Raw genomic sequence first — 15,399 nt, forward strand, 5'->3', positions numbered from 1 at the left:
CACTTGGCATTTTACACAATACTCGCAACACCTGAGCTCACCTAAACAGAAACAGGAGGTGGCTATGAAATTGATATGATAGCACAGTATGTACTGCAGTTAATTTTACACAGTTACAGTTTAAAACCGCATCTTTACATTTGTTTACATTTCTCTTGGCGGCAAATGGCACCAAGTATAGTCTGTAAGTGTTTTATGAATAAGTTTTGATAAATGTTAACTTTTTATAATACATTTGTGCATATTTGATGGTTGTAAATGATAAAATAGACTAGTATCTATATATATTTTATGCATTCATGACATACTTAACATTTTCTTCATTTTTTTTTGATATTTCTAGACTACACGGTTTTGTCTGCAAGTTTTTTCAAATTGGTGCAAATCTCCCCCAAAATTTCCAGTATATTTATTGAAAAAGATCTGCGTGTCAGTGGACCTGTACAGTTCAAACCTGTGTTGTTCAAGGGTCTACTGTAGTTGTTTTGTTGTTGTTCTCAACTGATTTTCATGAATCAGGTTCACATCCCATCAATCTTCATGTTTTCTAATCATTTCATTTAAACTCCCCAAACATTATTGAACCTCTATTATGTGCAGAAACTGTACTAATTGAACTGCCCACAAAGAGCAGTGTGCCAGGTACATGGACATATAGCTAAATAATTTACATATAGTGTGATAATGCTTGAACAGTATCTACAAAAAGTCAGCAGAATGCAAATGACAGAGAAATCAATTCTTATTTTTTATTTAATCTTATTTATTTTTTATAGAGCAGGTTCTTATTAGTCATCCATTTCATACATATTAGTGTATATATGTCAATCCCAATCTCCCAATTCATCACACCACCACTACCCCCCCGTCACTTTCCCCCCTTGGTGTCCATATGTTTGTTCTCTACATCTGTGTCTCAATTTCTGCCCCGCAAACCGGTTCATCTGTACCATTTTTCTAGGTTCCACAGATATGCGTTAATATACGATATTTGTTTTTCTCTTTCTGACTTACTTCATTCTGTATGACACTTTCTAGCTCCATCCACATAGCTACAAATGACCCAATTTCGTTTCTTTTTATGGCTGAGTAATATTCCATTGTATATATGTACCACATTTTCCTTATCCACTCATCTGTCGATGGGCATTTAGGTTGCTTCCATGTCCTGGCTATTGTAAATAGTGCTGTAATGAACATTGGGGTGCATGTGTCTTTTTAAATTATGGTTCTCTCAGGGTATATGCCCAGTAGTAGGATTGCTGGGTCATATGGTAGTTCTCTTTTTACTTTTTTGGGGAATTTCCATACTGTTCTCCATAGTGGCTGTATCAATTTACATTCCCACCAACAGTGCAAGAGGGTTCCCTTTTCTCCACACCCTCTCCAGCATTTGTTGTTTGTAGATTTTCTGATGATGCCCATTCCAACCGGTGTGAGGTGATACCTCATTGTACTTTTGATTTGCATTTCTCTAATAATTAATGATGTTGACCAGCTTTTCATGTGCTTCTTGGCTCTCTGTATGTATTCCTTGGAGAAATGTCTACTTAGGTCTTCTGCCCATTTTTGGATTGGGTTGTTTGATTTTTTAATATTGAGCTGCATGAGCTGTTTATATATTTTGGAGATTAATCCTTGTCCATTCATTCATTTGCAAATATTTTCTCCCATTCTGAGGGTTGTCTTTTTGATTTGTTTGTAGTTTTCTTTGCTGTGCAAAAACATTTAAGTTTCACTAGGTCCCATTTGTTTATTTTTGTTTTTATTTCCATTACTCTACGAAGTGGATCAAAAAAGATCTTGCTGTGATTTATGTCAAAGAGTGTTCTTCCTATGTTTTCCTCTAAGAGTGCTATAGTGTCCAGTCTTACATTTAGGTCTCTAATCCATTTTGAGTTTATTTCCGTGTATGGTGTTAGTGAGTATTCTAATTTCATTCCTTTACATGTAGCTGTCCAGTTTTCCCAGCACCACTTATTGAAGAGACTGTCTTTTCTCCATTGTATATCCTTGCCTCTTTTGTCATAGATTACTTGATCATCAGTGTGTGGGTTTATCTCTGGGCTTTCTATCCTGTTCCATTGATCTATATTTCTGTTTTTGTGCAAATACCATATTGTCTTGATTACTGTAGCTTGGTAGTATAGGCTGAAGTCAGGGAGTCTGATTCCTCCAGCTCCATTTTTTTCCCTCAAGACTGCTTTGGCTATTCAGGGTCTTTTGTGTCTCCACACAAATTTTAAGATTTTTTGTTCTAGTGCTGTAAAACATGCCATTGGTAATTTGATAGGGATTGCATTGAAACTGTAGATTGCTTTGGGTAATATAGTCATTCTTACATCATTGATCCTTCCAATCCAAGAACATGGTATATCTCTCCATCTGTTTGTATCATCTTTAATTTCTTTCATCAGTGTCTTATAGTTTTCTGCATACAGGTCTTCTGTCTCCCTAGGTGGGTTTATTCCTAGGTATTTTATTCTTTTTGTTGCAATGGTAAATGGGAGTGTTTCCTTAATTTCTCTTTCAGATTTTTCATCATTAGTGTATAGGAATGCAAGAGATTTCTGTGCATTAATCTTGTATCCTGCAACTTTACCAAATGCATTGATTAGCTCTAGTGGTTTTCTTGTGGCATCTTTAGGATTCTCTATGCATAGTATCATGTCATCTGCAAACAGTGACAGTTTTACTTCTTCTTTTCCAATTTGTATTCTTTTTTTTTGTGGTATGCGGGCCTCTTACCGTTTTGGCCTCTCCCGCTATAGAGCACAGGCTCTGGAAGCACAGGCTCAGCAGCCATGGCCACGGGCCCAGCCGCTCCGCAGCATGTGAAATCCTCCCGGACCGGGTCACAAACCCATGTCCCCTGCATCAGCAGGCAGACTCTCAACCACTGTGCCACCAGGGAGGCCCAATATGATCTTTTTAATGTGTTGTTGGATTCTGATTGCTAGTATTTTGTTGAGGATTTTTGCATCTATATTCATCAGTGATATTGGTCTGCAATTTTCTTTTTTGGTAGTATCTTTGTCTGGTTTTGGTATCAGGGTGATGGCAGCCTCATAGAATGTGTTTGGGAGTGTTCCTTCCTCTGCAATTTTTTGGAAGAGTTTGAGAAGGATTGTTGTTAGCTCGTCTCTAAATGTTTGATAGAATTCACCTGTGAAGCCATCTGGTCCTGGACTTTTGTTTGTTGGAAGATTTTTAATCACAGTCTCAATTTCATTACTTGTGATTGGTCTGTTCGTATTTTCTATTTCTTCCTGGTTCAGTCTTGAAAGGTTATACCTTTCTAAGAATTTGTCCATTTCTTCCAGGTTGTCCATTTTATTGGCATAGAGTTGCTTGTAGTAGTCTCTTAGGATGCTTTGTATTTCTGCGGTGTCCATTGTAACTTCTCCATTTTCATTTCTAATTTTATTGATATGAGTCCTCTCCCTCTTTTTCTTGATGAGTCTGGCTAATGGTTTATCAATTTTGTTTATCTTCTCAAAGAACCAGCTTTTAGTTTTATTGATCTTTGCTATTGTTTTCTTTCTTTCTATTTCATTTATTTCTGCTCTGATCTTTATGATTTCTTTCCTTCTACTAACTTTGGGTTTTGTTTGTTCTTCTTTCTCTAGTTCGTTTAGGTGTAAGGTTAGATAGTTTATTTGAGATGTTTGTTGTTGCTTGAGGTAGGATTCTATTGCTTTAAACTTCCCTCTTAGAACTGCTTTTGCTGCATCCCATAGGTTTTGGATCGTTGTGTTTTCATTGTCATTTATCTCAAGGTATTTTTTGATTTCCTCTTTGATTTCTTCAGTGATCTCTTGGTTATTTACTAATGCATTGTTTAGCCACCATGTGTTTGTGTTTTTTTACATTTTTTTCCCTGTAATTGATTTCTAATCTCATAGCATTGTGGTCAGAAAAGATGCTTGATATGATTTCAATTTTCTTAAATTTACTGAGGCTTGATTTGTGACCCAAGATGTGACCTATCCTGGAGAATGTTCGTTGTGCACTTGAGAAGAAAGTGTAACCTGATGTTTTGGGATGGAATGTCCTATAAATATCAATTAAATCTATCTAGTCTATTGTGTCATTTAAAGCTTGTGTTTCCTTATTAATTTTCATTTTGGATGATCTGTCCATTGGTGTAAGTGATGTGTTAAAGTCTCCCAGTATTATTGTGTTACTGTTGATTTCCTCTTTTATAGCTGTTAGCAGTTGCCTTATGTATTGAGGTGCTCCCATGTTGGGTGTGTATATATTAATAATTGTTATATCTTCTTCTTGGATTGATCCCTTGGTCATTATGTAGTGTCCTTCTTTGTCTCTTGTAATAGTCTTTGTTTTAAAGTCTATTTTGTCTGATATGAGAATTGCTACTCCAGCTTTCTTTTGACTTCCATTTGCATGGAATATCTTTTTCCATCCCCTCACTTTCAGTCTGTATGTGTCCCTAGGTCTGAAGTGGGTCTCTTGTAGACAGTATATTTATGGGTCTTGTTTTTGTATCCATTTAGTGAGTCTGTGTCTTTTGGTTGGAGCATTTATTCCATTCATATTTAAAGTAATTATCGAGATGTATGTTCCTATTACTATTTTTTAAATTGTTTTGGGTTTTTTTTTTTGTAGGTCCTTTTCTTCTCTTGTGTTTCTCACTTAGAGAATTTCCCTTAGTATTTGTTGTAGAGCTGGTTTGGTGGTGCTGAATTCTTTTAGCTTTTGCTTGTCTGTAAAGCTTTTGATTTCTCCATCAAATCTAAATGAGATCCTTGCCAGGTAGAGTAATCCTGGTTGTAGGTTTTTCTCTTTCATCACTTTAAGTATATCATGCCACTCCCTTCTGGCTTGTAGAGTTTCTGCTGAGAAATCAGCTGTTAACTTTATGGGAGTTCTCTTGTATGTTATTTGTTGTTTTTCCCTTGCTGCTTTCAATAATTTTTCTTTGTCTTTAATTTTTGCCAGTTTGATTACTATGTGTCTCAGTGTGTTTCTCTTTAGGTTTATCCTGTATGGGACTCTCTGCGCTTCCTGAACTTCAGTGGCTATTTCCTTCCCCACGTTAGAGAAGTTTTTGACTATAATCTTTTCAAATATTTTCTCGGGTCCTTTCTCTCTCTCTTGTCCTTCTTGGACCCCTATAATGCAAATGTTGTTGTGTTTAATGTTGTCTCAGAGGTCTCTTAGGCTGTCTTTATTTCTTTTCATTCTTTTTTCTTTATTCTGTTCCGCAGCAGTGAATATCACCATTCTCTCTTCCAGGTCACTTATCTCTTCTTCTTTCTCAGTTATTCTGATATTGATTCCTTCTAGTGTATTTTTCATTTCAGTTATTGTATTGTTCTTCTCTGTTTGTTTGTTCTTTAATTTTTCTAGGTCTTTTTTAAACATTTCTTGCATCTTCTCAATCTTTGCCTCCATTCTTTTTCCGAGGTCCTGGGTCATCTTCACTATCATTATTCTGAATTCTTTTTCTGGAAGTTTGCCTATCTCCACTTCATTTAGTTGTTTTTCTGAGGTTTTATCTTGTTCCTTCATCTGGTACACAGCCCTCTGCCTTTTCATCTTGTCTATCTTTCTGTGAATGTGGTTTTTGTTCCACAGGCTACAGGTTTGTAGTTCTTCTTGCTTCTGCTGTCTGCTCTCTGGTGGATGAGGCTATCTAAGGGGCTTGTGCAAGCTTTCTGATGGGAGAGACTAGTGGTGGGTAGAGCTAGCTGTTGCTCTGTTGGGCAGAGCTCAGTAAAACTTTACTCTGCTTGTCTGCTGTTGGGTGGGGCTGAGTTCCCTCCCTATTGGTTGTTTGGCCTGAGGTGACCCAGCACTGGAGCCTACCCGGGTTCCTTGGCAGGGTCAATAACAGACTCCAGGAGGGCTCATGCCAAGGAGCACTTCCCAGAACCTCTGTTGCCAGTGTCCTTGTCCTCACGGTGAGACACAGCCAGCCCCTGCCTCTGCAGGAGACCCTCCAACACTAGCCAGTAGGTCTGGTTCAGTCTCCTATCGGGTTACTGCTCCTTCCCCTGGGTCCCGATGCGCACACTACTTTGTGTGTGCCCTCCAAGAGTGGAGTCTCTGTTTCCCCCAGTCCTATTGAAGTCCTGCAATCAAATCCCACGAGCCTTCAAAGTCTGATTCTCTAGGAATTCCTTTCCCGTTGCCAGGCCCCCAGATTAGGAAGCCTGACATGGGGCTGAGAACCTTCATTCCAGTGGGTGGACTTCTGTGGTATAAGTGTTCCCCAGTTTGTGAGTCACCCACCCAGCAGCTATGGGATTTGATTTTATTGTGATTGCGCCCCTCTTACCATCTCATTGTGGCTTCTCCTTTGTCTTTGGATGTGGGGTATCTTTTTTGGTGAGTTCCAGTGTCTTTCTGTGGATTAATGTTCAGCCGTTAGTTGTGATTCCGGTGCTCTCGCAAGAGGGAGTGAGAGCATGTCTGTCTACTCTGCCATCTTGAACCAATCTCCGAGAAATCAATTCTTGATTGTCAGGTGGTAGAGAGGTGTATGGGGTAGAATATTATACAAGGGCAAGATGAATAATAATAGGCATTTATTTACTGCTTACTGTGTTTCTGACACTTTTCAAAAAGTGCTTTACATATACTCTCTCATTTAATCCTCAAAACAACTCTGAGGTATGTACTATAATTATCCCCATTTGCCAGATGAGAAAACCATGTATTATAAATAGAAATTAAGTCACTGTCCCAAAGTATAAACAACAGCATGGGAGATAGGACAATGCATGTAAAATAGTCAGGAAAGGGAATTCACTCAGTGGAGCTCTTGCTTTATTGTTTGAAATCAAATATGACCAGTTTAGGAAAACTGTCCTAAGAAGTTTGGACATAATACCATGTAACTGAAGGGAATTCATTGTAAATCTCTGAAGGAAGAATTGCCAGGGAAACAGGGCACATTGTCATGATTTTTGTAGCAAGGTACTATAGTAACTAACTTGCAAACTCTTTATTCACATAGAATAATGCTAAATCAAATATAAATTAAAATGGAAGGAAGATGGCTCTTGAAGCATAATGTGTCTTCTGTTCTACAGGAGTGTAATTTTTTTTTTTTTTTTTTTTTTGGTACGCGGGCCTCTCACTGTTGTGGCCTCTCCCGTTGCGGAGCACATGCTCCAGACGCGCAGGCTCAGCGGCCATGGCTCACGGGCCCAGCCGCTCTGCGGCATGTGGGACCTTCCTGGACCGGGGCACAAACCCGTGTTCCCTGAATCGGCAGGCAGACTCTCAACCACTGTGCCACCAGGGAAGCCCTACAGGAGTGTAATTTGACTGCACAAGTTAACTCATGTATACACGGGTTCAAACCTCATTAACCAAAAGTAATGTAATTGGGGATAACATTTTTGAAAAGCAAAAGGCAATAGTACCCACTTCATGTGTTCATTGATCACCATAAGGCTTGAGTATTATACATTCAAATTTATATTCTACAGGTTGACAAACATACTAAAATAGGATAGATTAATAGTAGCTTAAATTGCAAAAATACATCAATAATACGTCTTATGTAATGCCAGGAATAACAAAATGTAGCACAGAACACAGCATTTCCAAATACTATCATATATTCCACACCAGGAGAAAATTATCTTCCAATTCAATATTGCATACCTCTAACAAAATTACACGTTTAAAAATTTTTCTGTTGTGATAGTTTTCTTTTAAGAATTAGAAGTCTTTGTTTTTATTCAAGCTTCCAGATTCAACCTTCAGCAGCCTCTTCATTTAGTAGAGCATTGACCACTAGGGGGCAGACATGATCAAGCCATTTAATATGTTTCTATTTGCTATTTCAGATTTTGAATCGAGATGCAGTATGCTCTTGAAGCCAAAGGTGTATTTTCTTTAAAACTGCATATGAAACAAACAGAAAAAGAAAGAAAGAAAAAACTGACAATTCAATTTTAAGTCTCTTTTGTTTTCTTTAGAGTTACCAAGTCCAAATCTTATCTTTGTTTTCAACTACAATAAAATTAAATTTACAATAGAGACACTGATAGTTAATTATTACTTTTTTGGCAATGTCCTTCAGAACCTAGGTTTGTGTTTCTAATTGCCTACACTAATAATTTAGTTATATATATTACCTAAATTTGTTCTTACAACACATCTGTGAATAAAGTGTTACCATCCTCATCTGTAAGATGGGGAAATTAAAGATTTTTAAAACATCGCAGATTATGTGGCATAATAAGGATTTAGACCCAGTTTTGTCTAATTCCAAAGTTTGTGTGTGATATTACTTCTTTTTTTCTGTGTTAATTATGAAATATACAGTACATGCGGGAAAGTACATAAAATACAAGTATTCAACTCAAAAATAATAATAAAGCAAATATCCATTTCACCACCACCCTGACCCAAACAAAGGACACTTTTAGCTCCTGCAGAAGCACCAGATGAGCTACTCACCCTTCACAACACCCCCTCCACCTTGGAAGGTAATTACCATCTTCATTTTTATGATCATCATTCTCTTTCTTTTGTTTAGAACTTTTGTGAGAGTTATATAAATCTATTCATAGTGTACAGATTCATTCATGTCTTTCTCCTTTTGGTCAATATTATATTTGTAATATTTATCTATACTGTTGTACATAGTTACAGTTCTTTAATTTTTATTGCTACATAAAATGAAATGCTCTATGTAACATACCATAATTTATTATCTATTCTACTATTGATAGGCATGGGGGTTGTCTTCAGTTTGGGACTGTTATGAATAAGGCTACTACACACATTCTTACACACACAGGCTCCGGACACGCAGGCCCAGCGGCCATGGCCCACAGGACAGCCGCTCCGCGGCATGTGGGATCCTTCCAGACCGGGGCACAAACCCGTGTCCCCTGCATCGGCAGGCGGACTCTCAACCACTGCGCCACCAGGGAAGCCCTACACACATCTTTTGATTCACATATAAAAATTGTCCCTAAGATATATAACTGAGTCAAGTTGTTAGTTTATCAGGTCTGTCTGCATATCTTCAACTTTATTGGAAACAAAAGTCTATTGACAGGTAAATAAGCAAAGAGATGTGGTATATCCACACAATGGAATACTACTCAGCAGTAAAAAGAAGGAACTATTGACACATGCAACAACATAGATGAACCAGGTGGACTATTTTATTCTTTTATCCACTATTACTTGTAGTATAATATTACTACATTTTTATATGTATTGATAGATATTGAATGTATAACCTTCCCAACATGAAAAATTAGTTTCCATGGGTAATTAGTTTCCATGGGTAATACACCAAATTAGGGTGGGGGGAATCATTTCATCCTGGAGGTTCATTGCCTTTGTAAGTTTTATTTTCATTTACATCTATGAATGAGCCTACGTATCCTTTATTACACTAGATAGTTATCGTAGGATTTTAAATGATGCTTAGTACACCACACATTAATAATACTACTGTGACATTTTACCACCCTTTCCAGTAAAAATGACGTTTTCTGTATGCCATATATTTTCCCATAGCTGGAGAAGTCACCAGAGGCCACTGCTCTGTAAATTTTGGTTGCCTTCGGTCTGGATAAAAATACATATAGGTATATGCCAGCCATCAAAAAAAAAATACCATAAATAAAAATAAGTTTTTACTGATAGAAGCTTCTAGGTAGCATCTGCTTCCCATTAGGAGGAGGTAGTTGATCCTGATCCTGTCCAATCTCAACCAATTTTACTGTGAGGGACATGATCTTGTTTTAAAAGTGGGTACACTGAGTATGAGGAAGTAGCAGTAAAAGACTGCATTCCCAGTGATGGCTTGCCATATTAGGTTGACCCTAGTGATTCCATAGCCTAAGCCTCTATTCCACCCAGCTACTGCTTTCCCTCTCCCTCAATCCCTTTTCTTCTCTTTCAATTTCAGATAGCTTCATCATCTTTTAGATGGCCTACCTAGCAAGACAAGTTTCCTGAGAGAGGACTCCAGTGTCCCTATCTGAGTTAAAATTCCTCTCAGTATGGTGGTGAGCTTCCAGAAAAGCCATCTGCACTCGATTCAACACACCAAGTCTGATTTCCAAGGCTCCCAAATCTCTCTTGGTATGTTGGGACCAGTTTTAGTTAATCCACTACAAGTATAGTTGCCATTAACTGCTTGTGCTATGAGTGTTATTCAAATATATAAGAGGCACCTAAAATATTGCTATTCTAGGAGATCATCAGCTGAAACTGTTGACTCCTAGCTGCAGTTCAATTTAATAGGAGTAGGCTTTTCATAATCATCCTTTTCAAAGTTTCAGAGACAAATTCCATCAGTGATACTTACTCATCAAGTCAGGCATAATTCACTCTTTTGGACACCATTCTGATTTCCTGACTACCCTACTTATTTAATGTTCCTTCCACATTTATATCTGATTTAGTCAAAAGAGAAAAGGAGACTCTGACCTACTGGAAATCCAGTGGTGACATATCTCCCTTCAGACCCACACCGAGCTTAGAGTCACAACATATCCTTCTCAGTTTGAAGGTAGGCTCCTTCTCCAAGACATGATAAAACCAGTATGATGAATATAATCAACAAAATGTGACTCAAATTAGAATTGCAACTAACTCCTATTGAGGTGGATCATCAAGGGTAGTTGATGTCTTTTCAGTAAATAACTAAACCAGAGTTCTTAGGTTAGTCTTGTAGTTTGGCTTCAGTGTCATTCTCTTTCCCAGAGGGGGGAGAAAATCCAGGCTCTTCTCTCTGAATTAGCAATAACTTGGTATTATATCTGGGAGAAACAGTTAAAAGTGTTTTTCTCTCGCTCTGAGACACTCAGGAAAAAAAGTGATGCAACACTGTAGATTTTATGTGCTTTCTTTCCATCTGCCACAATTCCCCCTTTGCTTTCATTTGTTACTTACTTATTACCATATTTCATTCCCTGGGTGTGTCTCTATACTTGTTTACCTCAAGGGCAGATAGCTGGAATCACTCTGCCAAGGCTTCCCCTTCAGTCCACTCCCAGCAAGAAGGAAAGACAAGTAGTGATGGGACGATCCTACGTGTCACCAACAGGGCAGCACTTACAGTCAGTCCTAGTTAAGGACACATGAGGGGTGTCACTGTCAAGTCCATTGTGTTTTTTACCAAGATGCCAGTCAAATTCAGAGAAATTGAACTAGTTTTCTGAGTATCAATGCCTCCCTTTGCTGGGATATGGTAGTGTAGTCTTGAACACAATACAGGTGAATCTGGCAAGATAAAATAAATTTTCTGTTCCAACTAAAATTGGACATTAGCATGGCCCCTGTGCAAGTACGACAGGCAAATTTGTGAAGCATTCCATATTAAAGAAAAGAAAATAAAAGAAGAGAAGGGAAGAGAAGAGAAGAAAAGAGAAGAGAAGAGAAAAGAAAGAAAAGAAAAAAAATTTCTGTTGGAGTTGTGTGATTGCATCATCACTGTTATCTTTACCCCTACATTCACATAGGAACTACCCCCCAATGGTTTTTCTATGTTAGATTGACCCAGTCATGGCAGCCAGTTCTTCATTCCCTTAGCATAACCAGTCTTTATCAACATATATTTTGATTACCCATTCCAGGTATTTTTCAAACTGCTGCTATATGTGTGATATGGAATTGGTAAGTCCATATGATGTTATGTCTCTTAGCTCATTTTTGTACACAGGCAACAGTGAAAAGTATACTTTGATTGACAAAATGTAACTTAGGAGACTGAGTTTATTCACGTTGTATTGTTCCAAATCTTTAATAGTATCCTCAGCCATAGTTACACCCAAAGGATAAGCAAAGTCAAAGTCTAATATGTGGTTATTCTAGTCAGGACCCAGTTGAAGCCACCTGGGCTACCAGTAAGGGTCCAGTGTTGTCAACTGCTATTCCCTGCCCTTGAGGAATCTTACCCAAAGTCATCTTTTGGAAATTCTTTTCCCATTCACAATCCGGATAGCATATTATCACATCAGTAATTTCCGTAAAGGAGGATGTCATTGTTCCATCCAATATTTATAGCTCAAGTAAAAATATCCCCATTTATTTTATGTACCCAAGGAGATAACATCCAAGGAATAGACCAATGCATCAGTCTTTGTATTCTAACCCCATATGAGCCAGCAGCCAGGTTTTATCTGGTAGTTATTGATATGACCCATTGTAATTCTTCCACAGAATTTCCACATATTTCCATAATTTAATTCTCCTCACAGTGGTATTTGTAATTGTCCAATTCTAAAGTGTTACTTTAGTAGGGTAAAAGTCATAGGTTCACCCTTTTTAACAAGAAACTAAGAATTCTTCTGGTGGTTCTGTCCTCTATTCCAAAGGTGGGGCTGTATCCTGTTCATGGATACCATGTACTTTCCCAGAGTCACATCTAGTTACTATTCCATTTCTATGCTATCCATCATTGGATCTGATCCATCATTATTGGAATAGCTCTCTGACATTACCTATAATATAATGGATATTTGATGTCTTTCAGTGATGGGAGCTATTTCTATCAAAGCCCAATTTCAGGACAACAAAGGTCTCTTGGAGTGACTACATCTAGCTATTGCCATCAGGTTACTTGCAGGTCCAAATATCTCAGTAGTCACCAAGTGAGAGCAGTTATAGACTTCTTCCTGAGAACTTAGTCTGCATATGTCTGCATAGTAGATATTTTCAAAATAATTCATGTGACAACATTACATGGACTTGATTTTGCTACTTGAGCTATAACTCTTCCTTTGTAAATATATCAAAGTCTCTTTTGTTCCAGATCCCATTCAAACTCAGATTTCTCTTTGGTCACTTGATATATAAAGGATAATAACATCTTAGGTACAACATATGTACCCTCCAAGATTCAAATAACCTTAAAAGCCATTGAGCCTCATTCTAAGTAGTAAGTCCTGGCATATATTATGTACTGTCTTTGGAAAGTCTCTTCTGATTACAGCCCATGTTTTTCACTCAAAATTGAACTGAATAAACTATCACAATTCTCATTTTTTCCCCTGGCTTTCTTTTCCTTTAGAGAAGCTATCATGGTAGTAGCATCGTTATGAAGCAACTGACTTTTGATAATGATCAAGTATAAATCTTGTCTTATTAGGTTATGACAGTATACTAGAGAATATAAGTATCTTTGAGGGAGGATAGAGAATGTGTACTGTTGTTAGTCCCATGAGGACGTAAACTAATCGTGGCTTTCTTTTGATATGGGAATGGAAAACAAATTGTATAATATTGTATATTATATGTATATACTAGATAGACACATACATACATAATTATTGGTCTCAATTCTTCACTCTCTTCTGCAGTCACACACTTGCCATGACCTCACTGGGAGAGAGGGGTGAATTTTTCAGCCCCTTGGTTTTGGTTTGCCCATATAACTCGCTTTGGCCAATGGCAAGTGGGCAGAAGTGATGATGTGTTAGTTGTACTCTTAGGCTTTAAGGGACATTGCATGGCTCCCCTTGCCTTCTTGCAATTCTGCCACACAACAGGAAGAGCTGTCCCTATGAAACTACTGTCTTATCAGTTTCAGAATGCACAGATATGGAGTGGAACAGCCCTAGCCAACATACCCCGGCAGCCATAGCCTGAAGTATAAACTTTCAGCTGATCCCAAGCTGGGATAACCAACCTTTAGCCAGACTCAGACACAGATGATAATAAGTGATTCTTATTGAAGGCACTAAAGTTTGACATGGCTTCTTAGGCAGCGAGAGTTAACCAAAAATAAAGTACTGATAGGTCAAATTTCTTATATCTCTCATTTAAAATATCTAATTAAGTACTTAATTTGAACTTGTGGATTTAAGTTGAAACCTTAATACATTTTCATCATATATTTGGAAATTTAGAATAACTTTAGGTTCACTATGATTCTAAGATCAAGATACTAGATCTGTAAGAATCTTTCAATACTCAGGAAGGTTTAGTCAAACAATAGAATTGATAAAATCAGAAATTAAATATATTAAATTTGAGATGAAGTTTTAAAAATTTGGAAGTCTTGACTCATTAAATTTTTAGATAAAATCAAAACATTTTTCAAATATCTTTTAAAAAGGGGCTGGTATTATCGATTAAAGCTAAACATGTACACACTCCATGACACAGCAATTCTGTCCTAGATATATATCCAACAGAAATGTTTCCATATGTTCTACAAAGGCATATGCTGGAATGTTTGTAGTAACACTATTTGTAATAGTGCCAAACTGGAAACTACCCAGCTGCCCATCAAAGGTAGAATAGATGAGAATGAATAATCTTTATCATTGTGCAATAATATAAATCAAATACATTATCATATTAAAATCAGACTCAGAAGAATAAATAGTGCATAATACTATTTATGTGAGGGATAAATAAGAACAAGACCAATCTACCCAATTAGAAGTCAGAATAGTGGGTATCCTAGGTATGATCGTAGATAATGTTGCAATTAAAGGTCTGAACGGTGGATATCCTAGATAACTAGACCTGGCATAAACGGGACTTATTTGATGCTGGTGATGTTCTATTTTTAATGTGAGTTCTAATTTCATGGATTTGTAAAGTTTGTAAAAATAAATCCAGCTATATATTGTACTTTTGAACCATGCACTTTTTATGTGTATATGGTACTTTAACAAAATGTTTTTTATTAAAGTTTAAAAAGTTTTTCTTAATTTAACCATTTTAGACTTACTAATAAGATTTTTTAGCAAACTTTTTAATCTAAATGAGGAACTAGATACAAAACTTCCTGATCTATGAGATACATATTACAGTGTCTCTCCAGCTCAGTTAATCCAACAGTAGCCATGTCCATGATTAACTTTCTTCTAATAATAATAAATCACTCTTCCTGGGCAGACATGACCTAAGATGGGCTGATCATACTTCCTTGCTCTTCTTGGTAAAGTAATTATTCCTGGGGGAGGGAGGTTAGGTGTATGACTTGAGCTGGATCAATTGCAGTCATTTTGGGGGAGTATTTCACAATGAAACTAGAAAAGAAAAGTCCTTTCTTTTCAGGTCACAAGACTGAATGAATGTCAGCCTGCTGAAGCTTGGACTCAAAAGATGAAGGATTTATCAAGATTGCTAGCGTGAGAGAATGACAGCAATACACAGAAAGAAGGAATCAAAAGGCTGTGGTGTATGTGTGTGTGTATGTGTGTGTGTGAAAGAGAGAAAGAGAGAAAGAATAGCTTTTGAATCCCTAGATTCAACAATTCCTGAGGCCAATTCAATTCAATCCCAGCCTTTTCTATTGTTGGATTGCTTGATCCAGTACTATAGTCCTCTTTTTTATTCATGTGGTTCAGGTTGAGTTTTGTCACTTGAAATTAAAATAGTTGTAATTGACAGAGTAATCAAACTATGGTCCCTCTCAGTTTTAGTCCTCTGGAA

The sequence above is a fragment of the Orcinus orca genome, chromosome 1, assembly GCF_937001465.1.
Source record: "Orcinus orca chromosome 1, mOrcOrc1.1, whole genome shotgun sequence".
NCBI lineage: Eukaryota > Metazoa > Chordata > Mammalia > Artiodactyla > Delphinidae > Orcinus > Orcinus orca.